The following is a 21,095-nucleotide window of genomic DNA, read 5'->3' on the forward strand; positions in this document are numbered from 1 at the left end:
TACAAATACATATTTTGATATATCGACCCAGATATCAATACCAGTGCCTTGCTTGGCAATCACATGCAAATCACAGGCACCTAAAGATGCACAAAATTAAAATACCACATGTGATGATAGCTAGCAAACATCAGAGATAGAAACATACAAAACCATATACAACGGGTCTATATTATAAGATTGATTTTTGAAAACATCGAACAACATATGGTCGACACCATATGGTTGATGTCTTCAAACATCAACCTTATAAAAACACACACACAAAAAAAGAAAAAAGTACCCTAACAGGTTTAAGGAGGGGGGGCAAGCCTTACGGAGATTTCCGTTTACACGCTCGAGATTCTGAGCGTTTGATATTCTCGTGTCGACAATGTCAGATTCAACATTGTTGGCTTTTGAGAATATAATATAGACCCTATACAACATATGCTGCTATCTTATTGGTTCACAGGTTCATAGGTGTATACTAGGCTAATGACTACAAGGGCCTTTTAAAGCCTATCCATGTATTCCAAATGTGCCCAACAAGTTTTGGTGCCCTAGAGGTTATTTTAAGGGATATGGATAAGCTATGGCATAGGTGGCCAAGCACTTACAGGCTGCCTCTCTCCATTAGAGACATAAGTGACATTCCAGGGGTGAATGTCCAATTTCCCATCCACTGGTTCAGGTTACACTTGAATATGGTCAAGGAAGAACTCTGCTTCACATGAATGAGAAGACTGTTCCAGAAAAGGGGCATTCTCTGTGACACATACTTGTCCCTCTAACATATCCTACTTTTTATGTCACAAGCAAGGTTTAAGTCCCTGGATCGGGTTGTGCTGGTGTAATTTGCTTTTTGGCTATGCAAGAGACACAGGCACCTACAGATGCACAAAATGAAAATGTTACATGTGCAGAAAGAGACCAAACACCAGAGTGGGATCCAAGGATGCCTTATATGCCAGTTATAGATTGCCTCTCAACAGTCTGTAGGAGACAGAGTACAGGGATAGGGCTTTAAGGTGATATGAATAGGACACGTTGTTAATGCTGTGTATTTTTTTTTGTGAGGAACGTCAGTAGACATTCCACTTGTTAAATGTACTTGGTCAGGTCCATACTGACCAGAGCATTTTAATCAGTGATGAGCCTGGCAAAGGCTGAATACAGAAAAATGGTTACATCCTTCAATATAGATGCCATACCCTTGCTTATAAGTTGAGCAACATGAAATGATTTCCTTACCACTTTAGACAAATGTTAACTGAAAGCCCAGTTACTGTCTACATACATCTCCAAATCCCTGACTGTTGGGTGTGTTCTTAGTGGTATGTTACTAATGAGGTAGTTTCCTGGGTAGCTGACTTCCAAATGGGAACTAGTATGCATATCTTGGCATTGCATATAAAACTGTGGCTCTGGCATCAGTTATTTCTCGGAGGATATTATCTATGAATTCTATGACTGTTTCCAGTTTGCAATTATTTGAAAACATGGTTAGCCAGAGGCCCTTGATGTTTACCTTGACTTCTGAGAAGTAATGCCAAAAAGGAATGGACCCATTGCAAAGCCCTGTGAAATTCAACTAGTGACTGGCCTCTTTGTGGAGGTTGAATCACTTAACCTAACTTTCTGCGTGCTAATGTGAGTGCTAGCTGGCAATCCAGCGTATAACACAAGGGTTTATGCATAATTCCATGAGTTGTTTATAATGCCCAAGTGGGTTATTGTCCTGAATGCCTTGGTCAGAGAAAAGGTAGGCAATATGCACCATTTACTTCATCCATTGACTTAGTGACCTTTTTGAAAAAGTCTACAAAGATGAGTATGAATGATTTGCCCTTAGTGAAACCGAACTGAGCTGGTTCCAGTGTCTGGATGTTTCCTTTGTCACTATTAATCATTTCCATTAATTCTATGGCTGTGCATATGAGACTAGTCAGACTAATGGGCATGCAATTTCTGGGCTCTGTAGAATGCCTGCTCTTATGCAGAGTGATGACTATTTCAGTTCTGCATTCACATGGCATGAAGCCTGATTGGCTATGGTTAAATAGTGACTCCAGTGGTCATGATAGGCTGTGTTTCATGTTATTTAGGAAGCATCCCGGGATTTTACTGGTGCCTATCAATGTGGTGTTCTTGGTCTTGGAGAGTGTGTGATGGTTGGGGAGATTATGTTCAACAGTATTTCCTGAGGTTTGGCTGGCAAGGGGGAGTACAATCAAAGCTGAATTTGTTGGCTGGCAAATTTGCTATATCTTCCAGTTCCATGTAGATTGCACCACTGATAATTAGTTCTGCACAATGTTGCGTGCAGCCTTTGAGGTTACAGACATAGCTAAAGAAAGCCTTATGGTTGTCCTTAACCTGGGAGGCTATTTTTTTCTCACAATTTGCTTGGTAGACTTGAATTGCATTAGAGTCATCATAGGATCATAGGAAGTTACCAGGCTACTGGCCCTGAGGCCCTTACAAGCCTAGAACAAATTTAGCCTATGTTCTGACAGGTCAGTATCCAATGTCCCTGCTCAGAAGAGAAATGGGTGGAGTCCCAGGGGTGTATTTTCTGTTCCCCATCCAGTTATCCAGGTTGCGCGTAAAAGGGATAATGAGGTACTCTGCTTAACATGGGGAGCACGTCTATTCCAAAGAAGGGGGAGTCTCTGGAATACAGATCTGTCCCATCAACACGTCCTATTGATGTCACAAACCAGGTTGTTGTTGTGCATGTGGGTTACTCTAGTGGAGCTTGACTTGCGGATATGCAGCAATGCCATCAAGGTAGGAACTGAGATTGCTTTGTATGTCAGATAGAGGTCACCTTCGAGGAGTCTGTATGAGACTGAGTAGAGGGACAGGGCTTTTAGCTTATCTGTGTAAGTTAGATGTTTGAAGCCCTGGATTCTCCTGGTGAGACACCTCTGTGGTCTTTCCAACTTCTGCATGTGCTTTGTGAGGTACATGCCACAAGGGGTATTGTACTCAATAATGGGTCTTATAGGGGAGGAATGCAAGGATATTATGATCTCATTGTCCCTGGAAGAGAAACCTTTCCTAATGAGGTGAGCCATGTAGAAAACCTTCCTTACAATGGGAGCAATATGGAGGTCAAAAGTCAGGTTGCTATCAACCTGAGTACCCAAGTTCCTCACGAGTGATTGCATGCTTAGGACCTTGTTATCAATGTAATAATTTGTGGGGACTTCACTCTCCTCAAAGGGGATGATGATGCAAATTTTGGCATTCGGTTTGAGGCCATGTTTCTGGCACCAGTTATTTCTTTGGTTGAGACCCTCTTGGAGGATGTCCACATCACTAGAGGAATTGATGACAGTGCCCAGGTTGCAGTCATTTACAAATTTGGTTAGCCATAGGTCACTGGTTTTGGCCTGCACATCAGAAAAGTGTAACCCAAACAACAGAGGCCCCAAGACTGATCCCTGGGTACACCACTCATTACAGGTCTACTACATGAGGTGTTTTCCTCTATTTTGACTAGGTGGGTTCTATCAGTGAGCCAGTTTGCTACCTATCTGGAAACATACAGACTGATGCCTAACTGAAGGTTTATCTATTATACCCAAGTGGGGAATAGTATTGAAGGCTTTGGCCAGGTCAAGGTAGGTGGTGTGCATCATCTTCCCCTCATTCATGGCTTTGATGACTGCTCAAAGAAGTCAACCACATTTAACAGGCATGACCTCCCCTTGTCAAAACCAAACTATGTGAGATCAAGTGTTTGGTGGTTGCCAATGTCCTTTTGAATGAGATCCATGATAATTCCTTCCATCGCCTTGCAGATCAGGCTAGTTAGGCTGATGGGTCTATAATTTCCTGGATCGGTGGATGCTCCACCTTTATGTAAAGGGATGACAGTGGCTGTCCTCCACTCAGCTGGGTTGGAGCCGGTACTCAGGCTTTGGTTGACTAGAGTGAATAACGGTGCTGCGAGTTCCTGCCTGAGTTCATGTAGGATGCAGTCTGGGATGTTATTGGGTCTCATGGAGGCTGTATTTTTTCCCTTTGAGAGGGCAGTGATAACTTGCTCCCTAGAGATAAGGGGAGGGGGGCAGGTGCTGGAGATGTCCTGATTTACTGATGGGGAGGACAGAGGGGTGAAGTTTTCACTGAACCTGTCTACCAGCAGGTTCATTATATCTACGGCATTTGTGTATGTGGTGCCTTTGACCACCAGTTCTGAGCAGTTCTAAGTGCTTCCTTTGAGATTGAAGACATATGTGAAGAAGGCCTTATGACTGTCTTTAGTAGATGTGGCCAGTTTGGACGTGAAGTTTCCTTTGGAGGATTTCACTAGTGCTGTTATTTGCTTGTTCAGGCTAAGGAAAAATTGTTTCCAGTTAGACACCTGCTCCTTCTTGGTCCTGGATCAACAATTTTTTCCTATTTATTTATTGCAGATGTCCACCACACAGGTTTACTCTTCATTAAGGAGGAAGGTTTTATCTTGTCAGGTATTCCTGATTCCATGCAGCTATATAAATGCTGATATAGTACTTTGGTGTAGGTTTGGAGATTTGTGCTAGGAGGTTGTAATCAGCTTTGGAGAAGTTTTTTTTGTTTGACCCTGGGGTGGGGGTGGGGGTGACTTCAAAAGTGACGGTTTTCTGGTCGGATCTTACCAGGGAAGATGGCAGTGTAGGGACGCTACAGTGGCTACTAATGTTGGTGAATACCAAGTCCGGGATATTATTGTCTCTTGTGGGGTTGTCAACCAGCTGGTCCAAGGCATTTACACTGATGAAATCAAGGAATCTCTGGGCATTTGTGTGCTGACTTGAGAAGTTCTTCCAGTCTATGGTTGGATAGTTAAAGTCATCCAGGATAAAGGTAATGGGTTGAATCTTGATGTATTCAAAGAGGTCCAGATAGGTGAAGTGGGCATCTTGAGTCAGATTTGGGGGCCTGTAGCTAGCTATGATTTGAATAGGGGTCTTATCAATGGTTAACTGCACCTGGAGTGTCTCCTGTGCATCATGTTGTTTGACCAGCCTGGAGGTGTGCATGTCTTTAATATATATTGAAACTCCACCTCCTTTTCCTTTGCTGCTCATGGCTTGGGGTCTGAATGTATGATAGGATGAGTAACCTGGTATGGCTGGGGTGCTGTCAGCAGCTTTGAACCAGGTTTCTATGACTGCACAAATGTCAGCATCTTCTAGGGTTAAGAATGCTTGCAATGAGTGCAGTTTCATGTTTAGACTCCTAGCATTTAGCAGCATGAGCTTTGATTTGCATTTTGAAGAAACTTTCATGTTGGTAGTTCTAACCTTATGGTATTGTCTAAAAAAGGCACTATCAGGGAGGCAACAGCCTTTGCTAGAAGCCTAAAGCCCAAGGGAGACAGATGCAGGCCATCTCTGGGAAAGCATTGTGGTCTGTCAATCATGTCTTCCGAGGCTGTGAGGTACTGGATCCCCTTGGAATGACACCAGAAACTAAGCCAGTTGTTAGTCAATCATTTTCTGTTTGTACTGAGGCATCATTCTGGGGGATGGTAGAATGCTGCTTAATGCTAGGTACATACCTGCCTGTGACACTTATTCAGTGAGCTTGATCATGTCTGTCTTCATATAGTTCAGCGAGGTACGTCTCAAGTCATTCACGCCAACATAGACTATGACAGAGTCATAACAGTACCTGTTGTTGAGAGACATGAGTGCATGTGTGACTTTCTCCTTATCCAGCCTGGTGAGGGGCACATGTGTGTGAATCACAATGGAGTCTCTTATGACTAATATGTTGGGTTTATGGTTAGGTCTTAGTGGCTGTGATGCACACGTGTGTGGACTATGTGTGGTGTGTGGTGTGGTGTGCTGTGGATTTCGCATGTGTTTTTGTCTCGGAGGTCTCTTTTGTTTGAGTATGTTTTTTGTTGAGGGCCTCCACATATGTGTGTGTATGTTGTGTAAGTGTGGGTGTTTGTATTGACAACCTTCTCAGTGCCAGATATACTGGCTTGTGAGGGAGAGAGCATAGACTCTAGGTTCTTAATGTAATTGCATCTCTCACAAATTGTGTACCTAGGTGGTAGTAGTAGAGGGTTGTCCATGTACTTGAGGTAGTTGCTACACTGTCTCAGGATGCCCATATCAACCAGGTTGGCAGGAGAAACTGTAGGAAATTGTCCATTCATATGAGAGAGTCTTTATTCTGCTAGGCATTATATTTCTTATCTTTTACTTTGACTTTCTTCCTTTTATTGTACAACCTATTGATAACTGAATTCCACCAGGGTGGATTGTGTTTTGATTTTTGTTCTGAGCTTATTTCTGGTAGGCACAGCTGTCTTTATGCAGCTGTTAACACAGTTGTGCATGCTATCTGTGAAGAATTCTGCACAGGCAGCTGTGTTCTCAGGCCTTGAGGTGGGCTTGGAATTTTGCCATGTTGTCACTTAACAATAGGAAATTTGCCTTATGTGTTAGCTGGGATCATGACTTTTATTTTTATTTCAAATTAGACAGCTTTATGGTCCAACCTTACCAGAAAGGACATTACACTGGGAGGGATGCAGCATTCTCCCATGTATGTGAGGATCATGTCCAAAATGTTTGCGCTGGCAGGTGGATTATGTTTACAAAGTCAAAAAATCTTAGGGCTTGCAAGTTTGGGATCATGTATGATTCCCATTTTAATAATGGAGTAGTTAAAATCACTTATGAGTGCAGGATTGGGTTGAATGGTGAGTGTCTCCAGTAAGTTTAAGTATGACTTTTGGGTTTCCTGGGTGATAGAAGGGTACCTATAGCTTACAGGAATATAGGTACTTTGTCTATAATAATTTGGACATTGAGAAGCTCAAGCCCATCCTCCTAGCCTTGAAGTGAACTTGTCATTGATGTAGATTGAGACGTCTCCACCTTTAGTCCCTGCCTGTGCAGTGGCTGACCGAAATGTGTGGAAGTCGTTGTAGCCCTGCACTTCTGGGGTGCTCTCAGTGGCTTTAAACCATGTTGTAGTAACTGCACAGATGTCTGCATTTTCTCAGGTGAAGAGAACTTGGAGGGAGTGGAGTTTCTTGTTTAAACTGCTGGTATTGAGCAGTAACACTTAAAGATTCCCTTGGGTTGGCTTTGCAATGTTGGAAGGTTTGCCAGTTTGTCATTACATAAAATGACACTATGGGGGGACAATGTTTTAGCCAGTATTCAAAAACCTAGGGGAGACAGGTGTAAACCATCCTTGGCAAAGCACTGTTGTCTGTCGACCATATCTTTCCATGCTGGCAAATATTGCACCCCAATGGAATGACACAGCAGGCCTCTGGTATGGCATCTAGCGGCTTCTAATTCTTCCTTTGACTGTTCCTATTTATGATCTAATCTCTTTATAATGTTCCATATGAAAACAGTCCCTGGCAGCATATGGCCTTTCATTCTACTTGCCCACTGCTTCGGAGATTCATAAAGCACATGGTAATGTTTTTGAACAGCTATTTATTCATACAGTCATAAAGTTCTTAGCTCCTGGTAGGAGGACTATTATTTCAGAACAGATGTGAATTGATTTCAACACTGCAACAACACTTTGGTATCACATAACTGCCCAACTTGTAAAAAAATACAAGTAGCAGTAATGTGCACCCCAGAGATAATGCACATTTTGTATTGAAATAAGTCATCTCCAAGAGGCTTCTGGTAATAATAGAAATAAGAAAGGCAGAATGTGAATTTAGTGACTCCTGTTTATTTTTAGTGATCTCCATTTATCACCTTCATTTAAAACATCAAAAAAAAATTACAGACTTAACAAAAGCCTCTTCTGGTTTTTGAAAGTGGCTTTTGATGACTGGGAAGGAGAAGACAACTGCTTTGTGTGTCAGTAGCTGGGGGGACTTATCAAACATGGGGTTTATCGGGCCCATTGTCTCAAGTGGGACAGGTACAAATTTCCAGGTTTGACAAAACAGAGAGCTTATAAACATCAATGCCACAATTACATCTCACATGGAAAAGTCAGATGGTTAAATTAATGAAGTAGAACAGACAGTGACCAATTACTGAGGCCATCTCATTGAAGTAGATGCACAGCTGTGGGAAACCAGGCATAGATTAGCTTCAGCTGAAGCAAGAAGAGATGCTGGGAGGATGAGCAGTATATATGGAAGATGTGAACCATCAAAAATTAGATTTGCTGGATTACCAGAAGTTCAGAAAGGGAACTGCTTTTGGTTTATGATGGAGAAGTTGAGTGAATGGACAGGACTGATCAAAGAAGAATTAAGAACTGAAATGACACATAAGGTGTTTGTACCACAGTGCTTAAGTGTTAAATTATCTAGACTAATCTTGGTTAGACTGGAGAATGATACCCTTAGAAAAAATCCATTCCAGTTTGTGCTCAATGGACAAGAGAATAAAAGTTAGAGGGAGTATCGTCTCTGATATGGACTTTGAAAGAAATGCAGTGTAAGAGGATTGCTTTTCAACCAGTGGTTAGATGTTGCAGACAAGAGCATCAACATTTTAAATTATTCTATCCTGCCCAACCTAACGTATTTCTACTTGGCAGAGGCTGTGACTTTTATCTCAATGAAAGAGGCATTACAAAAGCTGAAGAAGGTTAACCCAGACCAGGAGACATCAGCAAATGGAGACACATACGAAGCAAGGAACATCCTTAATCAAGAAGAGTGCCAGTAAAAAATCATGGGGAAGAAGTTGAGACCCTTTTCCTCTTTTCAGGAAGAAAATTATCAAGAAAAAAAATCTAGTGGGGTAGAGATGATTTTTCTACAATTGGAGCTACTTCGGCTTCTGCTGTTATGTCCTTATTTCTTTATCTGTCTCACAGTGTGCAGTTTACCACCCATTTCAGGCACTTCATCTCTATCACCTCTAGTTTCCTCAACTGCCCTGCCTTACTGCCCAGGTTTCTGTACAATACAGTAGTACTGGTTGCACCACTGTTTTGTACGCCTTACTTTTCAGCTTCTTTGTCATTCTTCTGTCATAGACTATATCTAACAATCTGTGTCAATTGGCTGCAGCCCCTCTGACTCTAGCCTTCACCTCCTCATTTAGACTTCTCTTCTCCCCAACCAGCCCTTCCAGATATTTGAAGCTGTGAACCTGTTCCACTATATTCTCTCCTATCTCAATTCTCAGTTTCTTCTGAGCTCCACCCCTTGCAGGCCATTACAACTGTCTTATCTGTACTCAGTTTCATCCCATGTGACTTCAGTTTTGCATTCCAGTCCCCATCCTATGCTAAAGTTCGTATTCAGAGTCTTCCTGTAATGCTACATCATCTGCATACAGCAACTGTGTTGAACTATCCCCTTTGATCTGTTTGCTAATGTAGTCCATCACCAGTATGAATAGCAGTGGGCTCAGAAATGGACCCTGATACACACCTACTCCCCCAGAGAACCCCTCTGTGATTCCAAACACTCTTCATACTTGAGTTATTGGGTGATTATACATAGTTTGCACTAATTTTACCAATGTTTCTGGGACTTCAAACCACCACAGGACTGCTCAAATCAGCTTTCTTGGGAACCTGTCATATGCTTTCTCCAAGTCTAGGCATGCCCGTTTGGACTTTTTCCTTATCTCTAGCTTCTTATCAACTATCTGTCTCTTTGCAAACATTGGTTCAGTTGTTCTGCATCCTGATCTGCATCTGAACTGTTCACCTCCCTTCTTACTTTCTACTACTTTGTTTATTCCTTTATTAATCATCCTGTCTAGAACTTTCATGGAATGTGACAATAGTTTTATATGTCTATACTCCCCACAGTTATGAATGCCCCCCTTGTTCTTGAACACTGGCACTAGTATGCTTATTCTCCAGTCATCTGGGATATGCCTTTCTCTCCACAGTGCTATTAGTACCCTCACTAGCCACTTCTTCCCTGTCTCACCTAGCAACTTTATCATATCTATTGTGACCTCATCTGTAACTACTGCTTTCCTTGACGTCCTTTTCCATAGTGATATTCTTACTTTTTATATGGTGGGTTCCTCTTATTCTCTCATTGTAGGCTGTGTCTGGGGCAGTAATGCTTCTGTATTTTTTTTTTTTCATTTCGGAAGCTGCTATGATTTGGTTACTATCAAGCCTTTTTCCAGACAGAAATCTAGAATGGCCCCAGACAGTCTGCATATCCTGTTCTGTCTGTTCCGATATGTACATTCAGGTCACTCAACACCAATTTCTATTGTCCTGCTTTATCTAGTAGGTCCTGCATCTGCTATTTGAATGCATTTTTTTTCCTCAATATCAAAACCTGTTGTGGAGCATAAGCTAAAATTATGAGTACTGACCTATCATTAGGCTGGTGGTTGTTGGCCATGAGTCTGTCACTAATTCTAATGACATCCCTCACTAACTTCTGAAGCCTTTCCCTCACCATACTTCCTACACCACTTCTAGTGTGTCCTCCTCCTGATTAGTAGACTCTGGATCCCAAGCCAAGTGGCTTTGCTGCACTGCCTTTCCAACTTGTCTCCTGGATGCATAGGATCTCCAGCCTTCTCCTAACCATTATGCCATTCACATCAAAGCTCCATCCTATCAATGAACCTACATTGAGTGTGGCAACTCTTAGTTCATTCAAGCTCCATCCTATCAATGAACCTACATTGAGTGTGGCAACTCTTAGTTCATGCAAGCTCCATCCTATCAACGAACCTACATTGAGTGTGGCAACTCTTAGTTCATGCAAGCTCCATCCTATCAATGAACCTACATTGAGTGTGGCAACTCTTAGTTCATGCTTGCCAGGTTGATTGTTTTTTTAAACAGACCTATCTCATGCAACGCAAGCTGGGCAACTGGACACCAGCTGGCTAGTAACTTATTGACTCAGGCTGCTAATCTTTATGGCAGGTAGGCCCACACTGTACAATAGGAGCACATAAACCACTTCCACATAGGTCTCTGGTGTAGGTTGGAGTAGGCCAGGTCCTCAACCCTTAATACCCTCTAGCATTCGAAAGTACTAATACCCTGTAACACTGTTGAATGGCTAACCAGGACACAGCATGCAGTCTGTGATCTGTTTTCTCTAAGCATGAGGATACTGGACATCATAGATGCCTAAAGCAGTTGGTTTATTCAACTTTTTCCCCTATAGGGCATCATGTAGATTCTGTGCTTGAGATGGAAACATTCAGCATGTTCTTCAGAGGTGGGAAGAACTCCACAGAGACACTGGGAGAACATGCAAAGTCCAAACAGGCATTAGCCGGAAGTCAGGATTGATCCTTTTGCCTTGTGCTTGGGAGGTGAAGACCTTAACCACTATGGCAACTGATCTCTTTCAGCAGACAGCATCAGAGTAAGAACCTGCTGATAATGTTAAACATGACTAATGTAATTCAAAAGAAAACAGAGTAAGTCCACTGTGAAACAATTCATTTTAAGCTAAACTAATGTTTTAAAGAACTGTAATCTGAAGGAGGAAAGATGTTTTACTTCTGAAGGCACGTTACATTAAATTACAAATTCAACATAATTTACCATTGCAATTTAACAAAACATGCCTTCAGAAATAAACCATTCCTTTTCACATCTGACGGCAGCACAAACTCTAGATGGTGCCTATCTGGGGACGAGTTGTGCAGACCAAACACTTTAGACATCAGCTGTGGTGCACATTATCCTATAGATAGGAGACCACAGATCACAGATTGTATGCCAAGTCAGCGCTGGCCACTTGATGAAGTATAGATTGGATCTAGGTGAATTGGTTACATTGACTAATGTCATCAAAACTGGGTATGGGTAATTGCTGGTGATAAGTGGGTTGAGGACCTGGTCTACTTTGACCCATGCCAGGGACACATGTTAACAGTGTGGGGTGTGTCTATGTGCTCCTGTTGGCTAGTGTGTGCCTGCAATAAAGCTCACCAGCAGCCCTGCATCAATAAGCTACTGGCCAGCTTGTATCCAGTTGCCCAGCCTGATTTACCTGGATAGCTCTGTTGAGTGAAAGATGAACATAAAACCAGTCAAAGATGGAATCTATGTTTTATTTAGTTTGTTTACCATGGTAGCTCACTCTTCTCAACAGACTATTTACAGGGACAGCCCAGGTAAAGACATTCAGAAAAAAATAAAACAAACCTAATTCAAAAAACATGGAGTAATAACAGATGGTAGAATGGCCCACAGATAATAAACACAATGAGCAAATATTATTAACAAAGTAGAAAAACTAACGTGGATTAATGTTAGCAGTAACTACGGGAGGGAAACAGCAGGTGAGAACAGAGGGTGGAAGTAGAAGATATGTAGGTGGGGGGGGTAAGGTAACGTACCCAGTGAAAAGTGCTCTGAAAGTGGAGGAAAAGGAGATTTATTTTAGTTCAGGGAAGAGGGATTGTCAGAGTTTGTAGTGGTTGGCATAGTGCAGTTTGGTTTTGGGATCTTGGGTGAGGAAGTTAATTATGAGAGGTTTTGGAGACTGTAAGGAGTGGCTTTATTATGGAGTTTGGCATCAAGAGTCTGGGAGGTACCTGGCTGAAGTAGTTAGAAAAGAAGAGACCATAAGAGTAGCTTAACTCTGTAGGAGACTAGGAGTTATCTGGCTTCAGAAAGGGTGGTGCAGTGTTGTTCTTGGGGGTGAGGGTGGATTGTAAATGAACTGGCAGATTTTGTTTCAGTGGAGTGTAAAGTGGTTGAATTTTTTTAGAGACTGGCTATGATGGGGAGCTCATATTTCATTTGAGTAAAGAGGACTCCTTTGTCTATTGAGAAAAAGGAAGATATTTTCTATGATCAGAATAAAAAAAAATGATCTTTTTTTTACTGGTGTTTTCAATGTGGTTATAGAAGTTAAGTGACTTGTCCAGCTATAAACTTAAGAATTTAAAGGATGTGACTGTTTCTATTGAGGTTACCATTGAGGTATGTCATGTTGAGACGTTTAGGAACTTTATTTAGGTTTTGTGAGGTTCCCAATATCACAGCTTTTGTTTTAGAGGGGTTTAGGATTAGCTTATAGTTGTTTAGCTAAGAGATAAGGGAGTGGAGGTCAGACTAAAGCTAAGTTTGAAGAGGTGAATGTAAGGGACTTGATCCCATGTCAGCTGCATAAAGAGTGATATAGGAAAGCTGGGGAAGTTGAAAAGTAGTTATCAAAGAATGAAAGCAACAGTGGGGGTGACACCTGAGACCCTCCTTTAGTATAGGATACTAGAGGTGAGAGAGATGAGCTCATTTTCTTTCTGAAATACTTATTTGTGACAAAATCTTGGAAATAGGTGACAGTGCTGGAGCTAGCTCCAACTTCTTGAGGAAAGTGAAAATGCAGGAGTTGGTCAATAACATCAAAAACTTTGGTAGGATCAGTAAAGAGAGCTCATGAAAAGTTTCCTTTATTCATGTTGAGAAGGATATCATCTCTAAGTGACCATAATACTGTCATTGTGCTGTGGCCAGCCTAGAGTCCTTGCCGTTTAAGAGTGAATAGGTGGTACTGTTGGATGTATGTGGATAGCTGGGTGTAGATTAGCTTTTCAAGTATTCTCCCAAGTTTAGGGAAGACGGAAATAGGGCCGAAGTGGAAGGAATTTTCTGTCTGAGGCTGTCTGGGAAGGGGTTGACAAGAGCAGTTTTCCATATGTCTGGTGTTGTGTTTTGAGTTAGGCAGAGGTTATAAATATGGAGAAGAAGTTTGTAAGGAAATCTTTGCAGAGTGAGATGAACCAAGTGAGTAGGTTGTCTGCACCGGGGGGGGGGGGGGGCAAGTGGTATGTTTTCTAGTAGGGGGTCTAGGTCATTTTGAGCAATTTTCTTAAATACAAGAGGGGAGCAAAATGTGGGAGTATGTGAGTTATGGCACTAGGGAGGTGACTGGATTTCTAGGAAGTCAGAGGTTTAGAGTCAGCCTTAAGAGGTCTTGATGGTGATAGAAGAGGAAGTGAGGTCTGTGGAGTTTCGACCTATGAGAAGATTTACTTCCTTACAGAAGTGTTTGTGATTGCCTAGGAGAGCAAGGTGTTTGTGTCTGAAACAGTTGGTTTTATGCCTGCATATAGCTTTCTTAGCTAGGTTGCACAGAGAGGTTAAGGCAGTATGATTTCCTACTGAGAGGTTTGTCTCCATAAAAACCATGCATTGCCCTAAGTTTGAGTAGAGATTTCAGTTCAGTGGTTAGCCAGGAGGTTTTATTGTATTTGAGAAGGCACTGTGTGAGAGGGAAGAATTTGTCTTGAAGTTGAAGGAAGGTATGTGTAAGAGCTATGGTACCTGACACGTGAGTTCTGTAAGTCTATAGTTGCTAGTTACTTTTTGAGGCATTACATATTGGTGGTGCATATGGGTCTGAAGGCAAATAGTTTTGTGGGCAATTTTGGTGACTATTGAATAATTTGGAAGGTCACTGGGGAGTAGTCACTGAATGAGGGTGGAAGAACAGATATTTTGTTGATAAAGATATGGTTGTCAGTGATCAACAAATCCAGGTGGGAGTGGATGTTGATTAGGAGATTTGGACTGGTAATTTCATTGATTAACTGTATAATGTTGATATTGGCTAGGAATTTGGCAATGTCATTTTTAAAAGGACCCAGGTAGCTTATGTTAAAATCACCCAGCATAACAATAGTTTTCTACTTGCAGGAAGTGGACATGATAGTAAACGTAAAGGATTTACATGTGTTTAGAGAAGATGGAGGAGGAAGGTAAGGGTGAGGGTGACAGTTCTTCTAGGAAGGAAGATTTAGAAGGACCTAGTTGGGTTCAGTGTCTGAGGATGCATTTGTTTGAGCAATGATAGTTGGGTTAAGATGTTTTTCTAAAGACTGAGTGTGCCCCACCTTGCCTTTTGCAAGGTCTCATGTCTTGGAGATTGTGTAGGGAGGGAGTAGGTGTTGAAAACTGGGGTTGGTTTGTCAGGGCCATGTTTTAGTGTCAGTTGTGATATCAAATGAGCAGGATGTGAGAAAGTTGTTTATTTCATCAAGTTTATTAGAGATGCTTTGGACATTAATTAATGCCCAGAAGACATGAGGCCTAGCAAAAGGCAAGGTGGGGACACACTCATTCTTTATAAAAAAACACCTTAACGCAACTATCATTGCTCAAGCAAATGCCTCCTCAGACACTGAACCCAACTGGATCCTTCTAAATCTTCCTTCTCAGAAGTATTATATATTGGGAGGGACCTGAATTGGATCCAGTGCTGGCACTGAATAGTATGCGAAAAAATGAGAGTGAATTTATCGAGCTGTTTAGGAAATTTGAGGTAGGGTTCTTGGGGTTGATAGGTTTGGGAGAAATGAGGTAATGGGAGTGTATAGCTGGAGTTGTGTGTGAGTAGTAGGCAGAGAAAAGAATGTGCTAAACAGCTGAGTTGGTCTTGGCGTTTAGGTCAGTGATTGTGGGGCTTTGTGATAGGCCAGTAAAGGAAACATTGAGAAATGGGGAAGATGGTGTTACTGAAGATATAGTGCAGTAGGTTATAGGGAGGAGTAGTAAGATAGTGAATGGGGGGCAACATTGTGGTGGGTAGAGGTAGAAAGGAAGTTCTTAAAGTAAGTGACAGAAGTTTATAACATTGGAACAGGACTAGGGTGTTTATATAGGAAGGGTTTGTGAATGATGTGTTGTTTGCTAGTGGTTTTATTTAACGATGGATGGTGGAGAAATTGGATGGAAGTTTAGAGAATGGATTTCTCACATTATAGTGGCTGAGGAAGTGGGATATAAATTTAACGAAGGTGAATGTAACTTTAATAGGTGATCAGAAATGGGTGTGAGGATTGTGGAGACAAGGATATGTAAATCAGAGAGCCTAGGAGCAGATGGGGAATGGGCGGTGGTTAGTGAAGGAAGACACACCTCCCCCAACTGGAATTAGTCTATGATGGTGTGAATGGTGGAGGCAGGGGATTTAGATGTCAGACATCCCAAGCACAGTAGTGGTCAGAGAGAGAAAAAAAGGAAAAGCTAACTAAACTAATTTACAGGTGTTCACCTTCAAGATCAGAAACAAGTATGCAAAGTGAGCAGGCTATTAAACAAAATAATGAGACTGGTATCCCTTCCAGGCTATTGTGTAAATGCAGCCTGTTTCCCTGGGTAAGAAAGATGAGTTATTAAAATGCACTCTCCTGAGATTTCAGCTTGTCTTTCAGGCTGCAGAAGAGGACTACATTGTTTTTTCTTGTGTTTCTATGGAGACAAGCTGATAATGAAGCAATAAAAGCCACAACTGTGGTTTCTTCAAGGCTAAAATTATTTTTTTCTGAAAGCATGCAAGTTGTTTTCACATCTGAGGAAGAAATAAAGATAAAAAAAGAGCAGACACCAATAAGATAAGTGGAAGCACATGCAATGTGCCTTGGCATGGATAACCTCAGTTTCAAGTTAAGTAAAGCCTGTGTTAGCAGTTGTATATTTGAGACAAATGTTCTTATTAGGTGGGCTAAATGTCATTATTTGAAGATGTATATGGTCATGTGTGGTTGTATTAAGTTAACAGGTTATGGTGTGTTCTGGGTGTGAGTTTGTTATGTTGTTTGAGTTTTTATTAAAACAAATTCTTGTAAAGCATGACATATTTCATGGTTGTTAAGAAAATAAATTGTATAAAGGATCAATCTGCCAAACAAAAATGGGTGCATGTATCACAAAAGCTGGAAATATACATTTAAAAAAGCTGTGAGTAATGACTTCTTACCATAATGGTGACATTTGTCATATTATCTTGGAATGTGAATGGTCTCACAGGTATAGACAAAAAGGAAAGAATATTTAATTACACTGCAGATTGCAAATAGCAATGCTATAGGAGACACATTTGAAAATAATTTGATAAAGAAAGGATTTCAGGATGGATATTCAGCAGAATATCAGTGACAAAGGAAAAGAGGAGTACTTAGTGATAGAAAAAGAAAAAAGAATAATGTCAGATTTGTGGTAGTAAGAGGCTACTGGTAAGGGATGAGGATATGCTGGCATGTATTTATATTCCACCTAAAACTGCTATTGTGGAGCTTAAAAAATCTTGGAAGAAATAATCAGCTTTCAATGGGTAATATTACTTAGAGGTAGGGACTGGAATTTGATTTGCAACAATGGGGATGTATCTAGAAGGGAAAATATAACAAAAGAATGTAGATTTCTGAAGAAAGTTATGGAAATATTTGGCAAGAAAGATGTGAATCCATTAGTAGGAACTCTGAGCGAATTTACATATTATTCTCCAATGCACAATAACTGAGATAGATTAGACAGAAATGTATTTCACAGGAACATGTGCATTTAATTGAAAGCTTTGACACTTATCAATCACTATTTCAGATCATATGCCAATTACTAAGATAAAAATGCAGCTTTGGATTTCGTAGAGGGCTGCACATTGAGTAACAGCTTAATTTCAGCTCTCCCAGCTTGAAAACAGAAACTCAGAAGACAGAGGCAGTAAAATTATGTTACTGGGTAAATTTGAGTAACTGGCTAGTAAGTGCACTGCCTGGATGCCAGCAAAAAAATAAGTTTAGAGAATCTGAAAGAAAATCCAACACAAAAGGTGAGGTAAAAACACTGACTGCGAAGAATTTTGCAGCTGATCAACAATAAGCAGTGCAAGCTGCAGCTTTGGTACAAGACACAACTTCCAGTAACCTAGAGGGAAAAATAGTCAAATGTACTCAGAACTGATTAAAATAAATGAAATGCTGATGGAGTATATCAACTCAAATAAAAAAAGGGCTGGAAAAAATGGAAGAAGCTTTAAACAGATATTCAGATGAGGTGATAAAACTGCAAAAATCAGAGGTCACACTGAAGCAAGGGCTGGCTGAATATGAGACTGCTCAAGAAGAGATGTTTCAAAAAATAATAGAATTAGAGGACAGAGCATGTAGGGAAAACCTGAGATTTTCTCCTGTACCAGAGAAGCTGGAAGGAAGCTGGAAGGCCCCGCGGTAGTGGTGCTGTGGTAGCATTGTCACCTCACAGCAAGACGTTGTCCCGTTTGATTCTCAGCTAGAGCTTCTTCTGTGTGGAGACATGCATGTATGAGCGTGCCTTCCTTGAAGGTTGTGCGTCAGGGCTGGTAACTCGGCACGTAAAGATCCACTACCAAACATTAACGGTCCGGAGTTCCACTGTGGCGACCCCTAACCGGGATAAGCTGAAAGACACAACAACAACCAGAGAAGCTGGAAGGAACAGACTGTATTAATTTTATGAAAGCACAAATAAGCAACTGGACTGGTATTCCTTAGCAAGAGTTGTTAATTGAAAGGGCACAGTGTATATGCTCCAAACCTGGCCATGAGAAAGGAATCTAGACCAGAAGAAAGGGTTGATTCTGACAATACTGTGGCAGAAGGACAAAGTACTAATAGTGTGTGATAGTAGAGTGTTTGTGGAAAATGGGAGGTTGGCATAATGGTTAAGGTGCTTTACCTTACAAACACAAAGTACGGGGTTCTTCTCACATGGGATAATTGGCTAGGCTTGAAATTGCCTAAAAGGGCAGTTAGCTTAGTACTAATCTATGAACCTATGAACCTATGAGTGGTAAGTAAGCTTTGAGTCTTTACTGTCTTATTTTAGAACATAGAATAGTATTTCAGTGATAACTTTAAAAAGAAGAACACATGCCCTGAAAAATCTGACCAGGAATGGCAAGAAATTACCTTCACTTTCTTTAGGTTAAAGCTTGAACTGCTGAAAAATTAAAAACAAGGGGGAGGCAGGACCATCCAAGGATTTCCTCAGTGCAGTCAGCAAGTAATACTAGAGCAAGTGCCTGTAAGAAATCTAAGGAGATGAATTAATGATAGAAAGTGTTATGAAGTAACTTTATGTATGAATTATTTTAGGAAGGGATAGAGATACAGGGTTAGAAGTCAGAGGAAGTAATCTAGTTTTCTGGCAAAAATGCACCTTGGAATTTGATGACATGATGGCAAGGAGGGGTCTGGATGTCCTGTGTATACAGGAGTCTGGACATACTGTGTATACAGAAGACAAGGTGGAAGGACAGTGGAGCAAATCTAATCAGCTTGGGATTTGGAGTCTAATACTTAGGGGAAACGACATACTAGAAATGGTGCAAGATTCTCTTCTGAAGACAATGGTGGAAGCACTGCTCCATATACAGCCTACAATGAAAGAGGAAGAAGAGTCCAACCTATAAAAAATATGAGTCACACTAAAGGAAATGAAGTCAGGAAAAGCAGCAGGTTCGGATGAAGTCACAGCAGAGATGATCAAGATTTTGAGTAAGTTAGGGGAGAAATGACTCCTGATGGTATTCATAGTAATATGGAGATAAAGGATTATCCCAAATGACTGGGGAATAGACATTCTAGTCCCAGTGTACAGAAGCAAAGGGGAGATTTACAACTGTGGGCAGTACAGAGGTATCAAACTCCTGACACACTGCATGAAAGTGCTAGAGATGATCACTGATAAACAACAATGCATAGTAGTGGCAATGTCTGGCAGTTGGCTGCAAGCTACAAGTCAGTTATATTCACAAGACAGGTAGAAATATCTGGCCTTAAGGCTAAGACAATATGAGGGCGAGCCTGCTGTATATGATACTATGGATGTTGAAAAGGGTGAAGTAGTAAACAGACCAGAGCACGTGATAGAGATTTGTAGAAAGTTATGCATGCTTATTTGCTAAAGAGAAGGTGGGGAAGAAAAACGAAGGACAAATATGACCTGATCCTCTCAGAGATCGCCGACCGTCTCCCATCTCCACTGCATAAACAACACCACTACATCCAAACCCGCAACCTCTCCTCTTTTAACCCTCTAACTTTCTCCAAATGCTTAAAGCATACTGACTGGTCCCCTCTAAAAAAAACCTTCCTCTCGATAATGCCATTTCCTACTTTAACCACTCATTCCTAACCCTTCTCAATCAACAAGCCATCCTTCGAACCAAATGCATCAAAACCAATCCCTGCCCATGGTTATCAAAAGATACTCAACTAGCCTTGCACCAAAGGGACAAAAAATGGAAACAATATCAAAAACGTAAAAACCTTAACATCCTCCTAGAGTATAAGCAACTACAAAACTCCACAAAAAAAATAATAATTAAAGACCGCAAAGCCCATTACTCCAAACTCCAGTCCTTGCACTCAACAAATCGCAAACAATTCTGGGACTTCATCTCATCCATGCTGCATCCTGGCAACAAAGAAAACCCCTGCCCAGACCCCAACCTCTCCAACTTTGAAACAGCCATCCAGTTCAACTCATTCTTCGTAGACTGCATAGCTAAATTATCAGCCTCCTTCCCCGCCTCCACCACTACCGCCACCTGCCCCAACCACCACCCCAATCATCAACCTTCCTCCACATCCTTCTGCCTCAACCCCATCCCCACAAGCACTATAAAAAGACTTCTCCTCAAACTCAAACCCTGTAGCAATGCACCTGACAACCTTCCACCCACCTTCCTCAAACAATCTGCAGACAGCATTGTCTATCCCATCTCTATTCTTATAAATAGATCCATACAAGAATCATACGTCCCTTCTATCTGGCACCATGCTTACATCATCCCCCTCCACAAAGGTGGCAAAAACACTAATACCACTAACTTCAGGCCTGTTGCCATCCTTTCCCCTCTTTCTAAAATACTAGAGAAAACAATAGCACAACTCATAGCACACCTAACACTAAACAATCTCCTCTCCCCTACCCAACACAGCTTCCGCCCTGGCCGCAGCACCATGACTTCCCTTTTTTCCTTTCTTGAAACCATAAACCTCGAACACGACTCAGGCAAGTTCATATCCACACTATTCCTAGATCTTTCAAAGGCCTTTGACATCATCTCACACACCCTACTTATATCCCAACTCTCCACCCTACACCTCTCTCACACCACCATCACCCAGTTTTCCAGCTACTTTCCCAACTGCCAGCAAGTTGTCCAGTGGAAAACATCAACCTCCCCCTTCCTTCCCACACCCACAGGTGTCCCACAAGGTTCTGTTCCCGGCCTCTTCAACCTATTCATTAACAACTTTAACCAATCCCTCCCAGACTCATCTATCATCCAATATGCAGATGACTTAGCAATCATCTGCTCAGGTTTGTCCACCTCCGAGCCCCTAGCAAAAACCCAACTAGCCTTTACCAAAACAGAAACC

This window comes from Protopterus annectens, chromosome 11.part0, assembly GCF_019279795.1.
Source record: "Protopterus annectens isolate FY-2018-M chromosome 11.part0, PAN1.0, whole genome shotgun sequence".
Lineage (NCBI taxonomy): Eukaryota > Metazoa > Chordata > Ceratodontiformes > Protopteridae > Protopterus > Protopterus annectens.